Below are 12,530 nucleotides of genomic sequence, written 5' to 3'. Positions count from 1 at the left end.
CACATTAGAGGGTTTGATTGGTATCTGGTGATATCCTGATTTCAAGTCGATCTTGCTAAAATATTTCCCCCCTTCAGTTGGTCCAGAAGTTCATCAATCCATGGGATCAAGTACCTATTCTGGATAGTGATCTTGTTCAACACCCGATAGTCAATAAAGTGTCTCCAAGTCCCATCCTTCTTCTATACCAACATGATTGCGCTCCCACAGGGAAATGAACTCAGCCGGATGTGACCTTTCTGCAATAGCTACTGAATCTTCCTCTTGATTTCGTCCTTCTCCAGAACGGAGCACCGATATATTGGTCCATTGGGTAGTGGTGCACCTGGGGTCATATCAAAGGAGTGATTGACCTAATAGTGTAGAGGCACCCCTGCGAGGGAGGTGAAGATGTCCTCGTACTCCTCCACAACCTTGTCCATCTGTTATTGTCGTGCAGAGGGGCCATGTCTAGAGGTCGTGGCCACCTTCTTCTTCTTTCCCTGAGGGCATATCATCAGGAAAACAAATTTCCCGATTTTGGAAATGAGCTTAATGCATTGTTTTGCAGTAACTAAAGAGATGGTGGTAGGTAGTGCTACCTTCGATATCCTATACAACTTATTTCCCAAAGTAACAATAACAACACGAGGCCTTGAATCATACATAGCATGTCACTTCCATAAGTATTGTTGGCCTAATAATACATCACAAACATCAGGGGGAGCAACGTCACATAATACCTCATCCGTGGAGGGCTTGATGCTATATGGAAGGTGTTGAGTCACGGAAAGGGTATGTGTTTACTATTAATCTCATTATCCTTTTCCTTTATTCTTATCTTTTCTATATCCTAATGCGGTAATATATTGAGAAATTATGGTAAGAAATGAAGGAATTATCTGCAGTTATGATTTAGCTAATTATTACCCTTCTTAATGTAGGAAAACAACAAAAAGGACAATTGTTGCTCCCTAACGAAGGAAAAGCAAAACTAAACAAGCAAAAAGAAGAATGCAACGATTGCGGATAAGGCCAAAGGAAAATTAGAAGGATCAGCTCGAGAAAGGAAAGGATGTCTGAAGTTACAAATCTGTTGCGAATTGCACAAGATCGAGAGATCCCATGGGATCGCATTTACCATTTATCTTTCACCTTTTCTGATTATAAAAGGAGACGGTTGTAAGGAGAAAGGAGAGGAAGCTCTTTTATTATTGAATTTGTAATTTTAATTACAAACTCTCGTTGTTGAGAGAACATGGTTATATTGTAATGCTACTTTCATTCGATGATTAATACATAACTGAAATTTTTGTTCCCTCGCTTTAACTGAACTAACTTAGCAGTGTTCGCTAGCGGCTAAGGGCCCGACTACTGGTGGATTCAACTGCTTTCTTTGTGTCATATATTTTCAATTCTCACAAGTGTGATGGTTTGATAGTATTCTTGCTTTCTTTGATTTTATCTCCTTCACTGTTTATTGTTTTCCGGTGTTGACAAAATATCTTTTCTTTTTGTAACTTATAGTATTGTCGATGATTCAGTTTATTTTCATTTCGGATTGAGTTACTTAGATAAATATTCTTCTTGATTTAATCAAGTATAAAGAGTATTGTTGGGCTCCAAAAATGGCACTCATTACCATACATTTTTCACTTATGCTTCCATTATTTCGCTCACTATTCATCACCTTGTCACTCCATTTTCCCTACTATTCACCGTTAATGGGTCTCATTTATATTTTCCAAATATTGTTTATTTTTAAGCATTTTTGAGAGAAATTCTTGATTAAATATTAGAAAATAATATGTTTTACTTTATATATGGAAAGTGGGTTGTTTTGGTGACATGTGTAGGTTCCAAGGAAGCTTCCAAGGCATCTTTATGTGGCCATGAATGATCAAATTCGAATTTGAAAAGATAAGCTTCATGGAGGAGATCATGGAGGATAGGGTTATGTGTCATCATTGGTTGAGAAATATGTGGGTCAAAGGAGAGAATAGTGGGTCTACATTTATGAGGTTGTTATCTTAGTTTTTTTATAAATAGGAGCACCTCCTCCATTCCAAAGGGGAGGAATCTTAGAGCATTGTATCCAATTGATGATGGAATAGAATAAGGCTTCATTTTTCATATATTTCCATTATGTAGTTTTAGATATAAATTGTGTGAATGTAGGATATGAATTTATGTCGTTTTAGATATAAGTTTTCTTAATGTAGTATATGGAATAATTTGTCTTGTTCTTAAGAGAATTGAGCTCACTCTAAAAGGATGAGAGAAACATGTTATTTCATATTAGATCTTGTTTCATTTCATTGTTTAGATGTTTAAGGATTTGATTGGTGAATGAGTTTTGAATTAGAATCTTATCAGCATGTAAGAGAACAACCAAGGGTCTAAGTTAGACTCTCTCTCCATTTGATTTGCATGATATTTAAAATTCATTCTTTTGCTTTTATGTTTCAAGTATCATATAAGGAGATACCAAGAGTCTAAGTTAGGCTCTCTCTCCATTGATTTATATGGTAATTGAAATTCATTCTTTTGTGCTTTTATGTTTCAAGTCATTTACTTTCTTATGCTTATGAATGAATCTTAGTTTAGTTTGGATTAATACATGAGAGGACAATCAAGAGACTAAGTTAGTCTCTCTCTCTACTTGAATCTGAACAATAATTAAGTTCATTCTCTTGTCTTTATTTCAAGTTTCTGGTTTTATGAATGATTTCTCTATGATACTGTAGGGAAGGACAACCAGGGCCTCCTTAGTTAGGAGCCTCTTCCCTTGCATATTATGTTGAATCTTAAATAATTTAGGTAGACATAGGTTAGTTGCCTACTCCTGCATATATTGTGCTAGCATCATCACAAGCTTACGAGTTTCCCTGGTTGATAATTTAATGCAGCAATTTAAGCCCAATAAATTGCCCAACAAGTATTAACTATCGCTATTGAAATTCTCAGATTGATATCATTGTTGTCTAGATTATTTACTGAAGAGTGAGTTTGATTTAGATTAAATCGGTTCAGAAGAGACGCGTTATTGCTACTGTACTCTCATCTGATGCCATTGCTAGTCGAGTTGCTTGAGTAAAAATTGATTATGATTTCGGTAGAAGATTGAGTCTTGAAGTTCAATTGTTATATTCCCTCTAATGATTGTTGTTGGAATTTATTAGATGCATCCGTTTACTCTTGTATTTAAAGATCTATACTGCAATTTAGGAAAAATTAATCTCTGAATTAAATAGCAGCCACATACTATGTACACTCTTGAAATAAGAAGACTTGCCCGAATTGATAATTAAAGTGAGGATAATTGGGAGTTTTAAAAAGCACCTATTATCAACCAACAAAAGGCGGAACTGCTGGCTCACGTGAAGATCTTGTCCTTGGTGAAGCCACCTAATGGTGTACGGTTATGGATGTGTTGTGTTCGGTAAGCCCAGCTGCTTCACAACCTCTGTTGAAGTGAGGTGCTTTTGGCTCCCGCTGTCGACAATGAACTATAGCGGGGAACCCTTTACCCACATCTGCGAGTGGAAGAGGCGCTCCTCCTCCTCTGGATCTTCGGGTTCCTCCTTCTGGATCTTCATGGTGGCAATGGTGGCATTGGGCTCCACATTGATAATATACTTCACTTTGTCATTCCCCTTGTTGGGTTCTGACTCGGAGTTAGGACATGCATATGATTCTGAAGCCTTTAGCTCGGCCACCAGTGACTGCTTGGCCCGACACTCACTTGTGTTGTGAGTGGAGCTCTAATGGAACTGACACCACTTTCCCATGTCCTTCTTCGGCTTCACAGTGTTGTTCTTTGCTTGCAAATTTGGTGGGTTGTCTTGGGCCGCCCTGCCTTGGCTTTATCCTTTGTTCTGCGGTTTGGGGGCACCTTTCCCTTGCTTCCAATGCGTAGATCCAAAATCTCACTTCTTCTTTTGAAAATTTTGCTCAATCTTGATGGCATATCTATTTGTTGTGCCAAGCGAGGAGATGTCCAGGAACTCCATCTCATTCTGGATGTACCCGTGTAGGCAGCCATGATACTTGAGAACCAAATGCTTCTTATAATCCTTGATACCCAACTTCGTGCGAAGGGTATGAAAAACATTGGTAAAATCTGGTACATCTTGATCCCTTCCCTGTCGCATCATTGTCTACTTGATGTATTTATCCTCGTAGCTCCCGATAGTGTAGTACTGCTCCTGGATGGCATCCCGGAACGAGTTCCAAGTGGGTGCGGCTAAAAACAATGCATTCGTACTTTCATCCTTCTACTCACAGTAGGTTTCCCACCAATCCTTGATGTGGGGGGCTGCTTTGAGAAGTGTGAAAGTGATCTTTTCCCGGTTGGAAAAATGGTGAATAAAAAAATACCCTTCTAGCCGATTTAACCATTTATCTACAATGTCTGCATCTATCTGACCCTCAAATATGGGAATGTCAAAGTTAACATGTAACTTAAAGGGTGTGGCGCTTCCATAGTAGCTGCCGAAAGTAGATGTGTCACCCTTGGGTAGCCGTTGAAGGATCTAGGTAAAGTTGTCCATCATTGCATTCTTTTGTCACTCAAGGGCTTCTTTGAAAAATATTTGATAGGATCTCCTGCAACCTCATCTTTCTTTTCATCTGCCATGAGAGACCATTGAGATTTGCGAGGCTGGTCTTGCAAAGGTTCGACTAGTTCAAGTCCTAACTCCTTATATCCTGACCTCGTTGGGGACATGCAAAGAAAAACAAAGGAAGAGCAGATCGCTCTGAGACCACTGATCCAGATTTAAAAAGGAACACAAAAAATTATAGATATAACCATAAATACAAAGATTCAGTAGAAGTAACACTTCATTTCATTAATATCAAATACTGAAATATGCTTACAAAGAGAATGGAAATAAGACTAGCTCGGGCGATGGTAACTTATCTCTAAGAAGAGATGCGGTGGCTACATGCCTTTGAACTGTGTTACAGTGAGGTTCAAAGGCCTATTTATTGTTGAGAAACAATGGAAAACCATAAACATCCAAAAACCTAACCCTAGGAGATGAAGCGCCAAACTATGGGCCCCGTTTGGGTAAATTGGTATATCAACTTCTCGTGGTCGTAACTTTGGCATACGATCTTCGTTTGATGCACACCATACATCATTAGAAAGATCTATCCGAGGACTAAAACTTTTAGTGAGAAAAATCAATCAATGACCCATGTTTCTCCCTGATTTCCCATTAAACATCGTTTAGGGCCTCAAAACAGCTCCGGAAGTTCAGGACCCGAAAAATTGCCAAAAATAGTAAATTATGCTACAAATAAGGAAACTGAAAGAAACAATGGTGGGGGTCCAATTGGAATAGGCGGGTGGCCACCAATATCCACCTGGATCAAACGTATTTCACAACCTGTCCTACGTACACACTTTATTTATTGATCACTTACTAGGAAGGTATGTATTGCTACATTTCTACTTCCATACATCGATCCCTATCACATGTTCCACACATTGTCTATTTGCATAAGAAATGCTCTATTTTCACATATATGCATTTGTGTTATGTTCAAAGTGTACAAAAATCATGTTTCTAGATTTGATGCTTTGGTGCTTATGTGGTTTTTTGAATGCGTGAGTAGATGTGTACTTAGTGAATCAAATTCTAAGATGAATTATAATTATCTACAACTCTAGTTTGTATTAATCAGAGGATATACATCGAGATGGCGATTTTATCTTTATAGCATGTTTCAGATGCAAAATAGTGGTATGTGGTAATTCCTAGGGAAAGGAGACTGCAAATATTTGAAATAGCTAGTATAGTAAAGGGGAAAACACTGTTTGCAGGGGTAGACAAAAAAATGGGGCGTGTAGCATTTTCTCTTTGCAAATTGTATTTAGGCGCTTGGAGTATTGTTCAAGATTTTGCTACCTTATATATATTTTTATCTATGGGATACAAAAGATGCATAATATTGTAAGCTTCTATATTGTTTTTCCTATTCACTTTTGGCATTGGTGTGAGTTTTTTCTATAATACTCTGCAGTATTTTATAAACTTTGGTTTTGTTTACAATAGTGCAAGAAATGAGTGTGACAAGTTATTCGTAAATCAAATTTGGTTTGGTTTTATAAAGTAGTGGGGAGTAGTTTTGAATTCGATTTGTCGTATAAGGTAATTTTTCTATTTTTGTGGTATTATTGATAGTTTTATGAGTTTTAACTTTCAGTAAATATATTATTTTTGCAATTTAAAAAAATAAAGAATTTAAAATTAAATGTGTCTTTGCGGAATAATATCTACACTGCATCATAAATGCATGTCAAATTTTGTGAAAAATAGATGTGTAAGTTTATTCATAAATCATATTTGGTTTAGTTTTACAAATAAGTGGGACCAATTGTCAACTTGATTTATCATAGAGAGTAGATGAATATAGGTTACAAATTCACTCACAGAGTTTTTCATTGGAATCCAGTGATTTGATTTAGCACCATCAAAAAATCCCTGGACACCCAAAATATTGAAGCCTAATAGCTATAACCCATATTTCCCAAAAGTTCTGTGTGATTTTGGAAAAAATCATGGTATAATTTCCACTATTTTCCAGGTGAATTTGTGGCCTCTTTAGGCTACTCTATGCGGATAACAAAATTCTCTATGGGATTCAGTGGGAAAATTTTGAAGAAATTCAATGTTAAAAGTCTTTGAATCATTTCCTTTTTATTCTGAATCTTGATAGCTGTTACCAAAAGCTTTAAAAAAATTGTCAATTAGAGTGCGACATTATCAATAGCTTTTCGAGTCTTCAAAATTGACCAAAAAAAGAAAGGAAGTTCAGACCTGTTGCTGAAAAATATGGCAGTGAATTTTTGTAATTCGAGGGTACAATTATCAATTTTCATCATATTGGGTGTCAATTAGATATGTTAACAAAAAAAACAGTGAAAGAAAATATAAGAAAAAAACAAAAATGGTTTGCAATGATTTTTGGCACTGTTCGATAATTTGTCGATGGGGTTTTTGATGGTGCTGAATCCATTTCCACTAGTACAAAAATGATCGGGTGAAATGATAATTTTTGGCCTTTTAGATGAAGTTATCAGTTATCACAAATTTCTATTTCTTAGGGCACATATATCAATGATATTGAAGTGAGAGAACAGTGCGTAGTAAATGCACATGATGCTTTTGGAATTTCAATTTTCTTTCCTATTACTATCATAAAACTTCGTTTTTCTATCTTTAATTTCTATTTACTTTGTGTAAAAGTTTTGCACATGATTAATAGTAGCAATTAGAGTTTGTGGTGAAAACAGGGAATTGTATACATGAATGAGATTTGAATACATTATTCATTGAAACAGTTTTTCTTTATTTTTTCCTTTGTTGCAAAGGAATAATGGGAAACAAGCTATTTATAGTGATACAGTTAACTCCCTTGCTGAGATCAATGATAGCTTCGAATTGTCAAGAATTATGAGAAATATGTGAATTTGTCAACGGAAGAAAAAACAAATGAGAAGATTTGAAACACTGATTGGTGAATGTTGGGTGTGTTATGGAGGTCTTTAATTTCAGAGAAATTGTTTATCTCTATGTAGATAATTTTGATTTCAGAAAGAGGGAAATTAAGCTAGGAGAGATATAGGTTTCTCTGAATCCCAATGTATTTATGTTGTTATTCAAGTTACTGGAACCGAATAATCATTTAGAATTGTTCATTGTGGATAGTTTCCTAGAGGAAGAAGTGTGCAAAATTTATATTGTGCGGGAATTCATTTGTACAAGTTCTAAGGTTCCTTTCGATATTTATCTTGTAGATATTTCTTTGTTCAGGCATTCGTTTAAGGATTTTTGTTCATTGTTTTCCTGTGTAGCACAGTTAAAAATTTCATCACATGTTTCCAAGTGCATTTTCTATGTGCTTTATGAGAAATACACAAATAACTGTATGTTCGATTGTTCTTGTGTAGTTTCGAATGAATTAGCTTTTAAGTTAGATAGTTTACGCAAGAAAAATGGTTTATTTATGATGTCATACGTGATAACCCTTCTCGTGTCAAGGAATGTGTTTATGGAGGAACCAATGTAGTTTTGGTATCCTATATTATGGAAGCATGAAGCTTGTTTAAACTTTTTCTTAATTCATGATGTGTTTGTGAGATAAGTGTATATCATGGTAACTGGACAAGAGCCTCCTCGAATATCCCCAAAGGTTGAGGCTTTCTTACTTTGCAAGGGGGAATTTGAAGAAAGAAAAAACATACAGTTATACAAATTTATGGTTTTGAAGATAGGCCATCATTTTTTCCAATATTTGTTCTAGACAGGCATTTTGTTGCTAATATCTATAGGAAATATCGTCATTGGATATCTATATTTGAATAAAAAAAGAAGACACAATTTATTTCTTTTCCATTTACTATTTGAAAAGTGACTGTGAAGAATACAACTCACATTCTCGTTGTTGCAAAGTCTTTCGATGCTTTCAACTTGAGTGAAGTTGAAGCTATTAAAGGATTTGATAGAGGAAGAATTTTCCCAGATCACCTTGATTCTACAAGCTATGGTAACTTCTTTATGAGAATTAGAGAGTAGAGCGAGCAAAGTCAGTGTGTTAATAAAAAAGCGCTAGTAGATGGTGGACAAGTTGTTGAGAAAGAGATCATCACGATGGGGGAAATACCTAAGAAAAGAGGCGCAAACTGTGCGAAGTAATCTCAATCTTGAACATGAAGTTCTAGTGCAGCTTCATATATTACAAAACAAGAGAATTAATGGAATCGAAAAATTGGTTTCCGATAGGATATCAGGTGGTGGGGTAGATGAAGGGATTCCTCGTAGAGTAACTCTAGAAAGAGAGCATACTGTGGAATCATTTAGATCCAAGAGTGCACCTAAAGCAAAGAGTATTGAAGAAAATATGGACACGGAAGTTGATAGCATTGTACTACCTGATAGGGTTAGTGTTTCTTTGCAAGAAAATCAGAGAATAATGGAGGAAATTTCTAAAGAGGAAATTACTTTCGATGAGTGTTTTGTCTCATTACATAATGAAAATTATTACATGGCACAGTAAGAGATTGAATATTGAAAGAATACAACTTTCTGATATAAAGGTTGTTGATAAAAAAAGATTGAATGTTGATCTGTCTTTGATTGTAATGCCTAGATTGATGAAATTGCATCAAGCTAGTGGTGAAGTGTGTGTGCATTTTGTTGGTCAACGACAAGAAAAAAATCAAAAGTTGAAGGAAAAAACAAAAGAGGTAGAAAATTCTCTAAGCCTAGGTACTTTGTTGAAGACTCCATTGGCGATACTTGGAGGATCTAATAGTTTAAAGAAACATGTTAATCTTCTAAGTGTAGTGAAATTTTATATCATTAATAATATATCCGAAAGATTGCAGATCATTGAATTTGCATGGCAAGTTTATTTTAATATTTAGCATTTAAAGTAAATAACAAGGTATTTTCTCAAACTAGTCAAAAGTGAGCTGCAGGGAGACAGGGAATTCGTGGATAGTGACCTATTAAATTTTGGTCAGAAGCTTGATATATTGTCCAAACTAGAAAGAGATAAACAAGGAATTCTTGATCTAATCAAATGACGTAGATCAAGGTTGCATGGTCCAGGAATATCATAACATTGGAAGAGATTATTTTTTAGTGTGGAAATATAGAAAATCGAATAGTAGATGTGTATGTCAAGGCAGTAGCAGTTATTCAGAATTTAAATGGTGCATCTATGACATATGAATCTAGATTGATTTAGAGAAGTTTAAACAATAACATGAAAAAAAATCGATGAAATAACTAATTTTAGGGTAGAGGAAATTAACAAATGGCATTACTTTTGTTGTTGTTAACAAAGAGTACTATGCCTCAGTTTTTCAATTGCAACAAGAAGCATGAGAAATTGAGGAGGATATATTCAATGAACATGTTAAGTAGGACATTACCATTGCTCCGATGAAAGAATTAATTGATTCTAAAGTGAAGGAATTCGTTGCAGTAATCCTAATTAAGAGAGATAATTCAGAGCTAAAGAATATCAAACTCTGCTTTTGCATATTATAAGTGTTTTAATGCATTAGAACATTTGTTTTTGTTGTCAAAACATTTAACTATTTATATATTATCTATACATTATGATGGACTATTCTAATTCCTAAATGCAGTTCCTTGTTATTTTTTGTAGATGAATTTTGGATATTGCAGTTGTCGATATTGCAATCGTAGCTATCATCAAAACACCTTTGCAATTGAACTATTGACATTTTCATAATTTCTTTATGCAACAAAGCCTATTTCCTGGATGATGGCTTTATGATCATAACTTATTTCAATTCTGATTATTTTTTTTTCTATGTTTGCTAATTATGTAAAAAATTGTGAGATAACATTTGACATGTGATGTTATATGGACTTGAGTCCTTGAATGTTATGTTGTCATTCCTAGACGAAGTCCATAGGTTGAGTGGAGACCAATGCTTAGGACATCTTAGTGAGTGATTTTATATTTGATTGGAAACTCAAAACACATTTACTCTTCAATATAGTTCAAAATAAATTGATTCAAAACCTTCCATAAGAGATGCAACACAAGATTGTGCTGGGAACTGGAGAGTGACTTTTCGGAATAGGAGGCAAGAACAGGTCGCTATATAGCAGGAAGGGCAACAGTAAGATGACTGATGTCTACGTCAGGATAGGGGAGACCCATGGCATAGTGGGATTGGTTAGGGGAGGGAGACAAGTCGATGGGAGCAAGGCCACTGAATTACCTCTTACCATAAATACTGCACTCGCTTGATGAAACCTGCCAGTGGGTTGGCCCACCTAGCATGTGGTCCCCACCATACTTCGGTGGGTCAGCCAATGACTGTCTAAGTCTCACACTCACCCCTTGGGATGGATCTAATTCATCAGATCATGATCTCACTTTTCAACTCTGGGGGTTCATGCAGGCTATCTTTCGCGAAAGTTCTGCCCTTCAATATGATCCGAGAGCGCTGTTGGTTAGAGATGAATGGTGATTAGCCTAGGAGCTACACAAAACTAAACCAATTGTTAGGTCTGTGTAAATCTACTTGTATTCCTTCGTTGTGACTCGTTCAAGAGCCTGATGAGTACCGTATTACATTTTTTATTCTTCCACTTATGTTCTCAACTTCAACATTTCTCCCTTAAACATGCTTTAACCAAAATTTTGATTTGTGAGGCCATACCAATGACCCTTTGTTTCCATTTTTTGAAAATTTAGAAGAGTGATTACATTGGCTCCAACTGGGCACAAGGTATTGGATGCAATGCACTGAGAACTTGTAGCTTAGCGCTTTACTCCTTGGGCATGGAGTCATTTATTGAAAAAACTTTGCTCAAACAAAAAGAAATAATAGAAAATTCAAAACAATATGGGTTATTTACAAATAATACAACGGTATTTAAAATGAGTGACGGTGGTACCTTTAGTGTTGAAATTAAATCTTGAGAAAATTCCCATTAACCAACAGCTCAAGCACTTCACCTTCTAATTTCTCTAGCAAGAAAGTATTGTTCCCTTTTTCTTCTGTGATCTTGAAAGCACTGAATCATAAAGGGTCAAATTTTCCATGCTTTCCTTTGTCTTCCCTCCCAACATCCCATCTTAAAAATAAATCCCCAAGATGGAGATGTATCTCTTTTTCCTTTTTATCAAACAAAGCCTTCATTTTTTCTTGAGAACTGGTCAACTTATGATTCACTTGATTTCTACTCTCCTAGAGTTCCACTAGCTGATTTATCCTTAGGGTCAAGGCGTTAGGCTCCTCCTCAATTTCATGTAAGATTTTGGCAACCAACATATCAAGATGTATGGAGAAAATTATAGACCTCCCATAAACCAATTCGAAAGTATATTTCCCAGTGGATCTCTTAGTCGTGACCCTATTAGCCCATAGGAAAAATTTCAGTTGTGAGTCCCAACTTCTTTGGTTTTATGCAATTGTTTACTTCAAGATATTTACTAAAGTTTTATTTGAAGAATCAACTAATCAGTTTCCCTATGGATAATACGTGGTGGAATGACCAATTATAATGTTGTACTTCTAACAAAAATTAATGAAAATTTTGGACTTAAACACCTGTGCGTTATTAGTCACAATTTTCTTAGGGAAGCAAAAACCTAGCAAGGATGCTTTCCTCCAAGAATTTAACAAATATAGTATTGGTTGCATTTATGGTCGGGATTTCTTCCACCCACTTAGTGAAGTAGTTAGTATCCATAAGTATCCATCTATGTTTGTTGCTAGAAGGTGGGTGTATTTCTCCAATGAAGTCTAAACCCCATTTCCTGAAAGGCTCTTCAACAAGGACCAAGATTAGTGGAAGTTGTGATAGTTTCTATTTCTTTGCAAACATTTGAAACTTCTTATAGGCCCAAACATAAGCATGAAATTATCCAAATTGTTTTGGCCAATAAAAACCTACTTCAATATTTTGTGTGCTGTAGCCTTCGAACTACAATGTACTCCATAGATGCAACCATGGAACTCATTCATCACCTTATGAATATCATCT

The sequence above is a fragment of the Pinus tabuliformis genome, chromosome 5_2, assembly GCF_031772625.1.
Source record: "Pinus tabuliformis cultivar Carrire ecotype Pingquan chromosome 5_2, CPIR1, whole genome shotgun sequence".
Classification (NCBI taxonomy): domain Eukaryota; kingdom Viridiplantae; phylum Streptophyta; class Pinopsida; order Pinales; family Pinaceae; genus Pinus; species Pinus tabuliformis.
Note: the sequence above shows the minus strand (reverse complement) of the source record.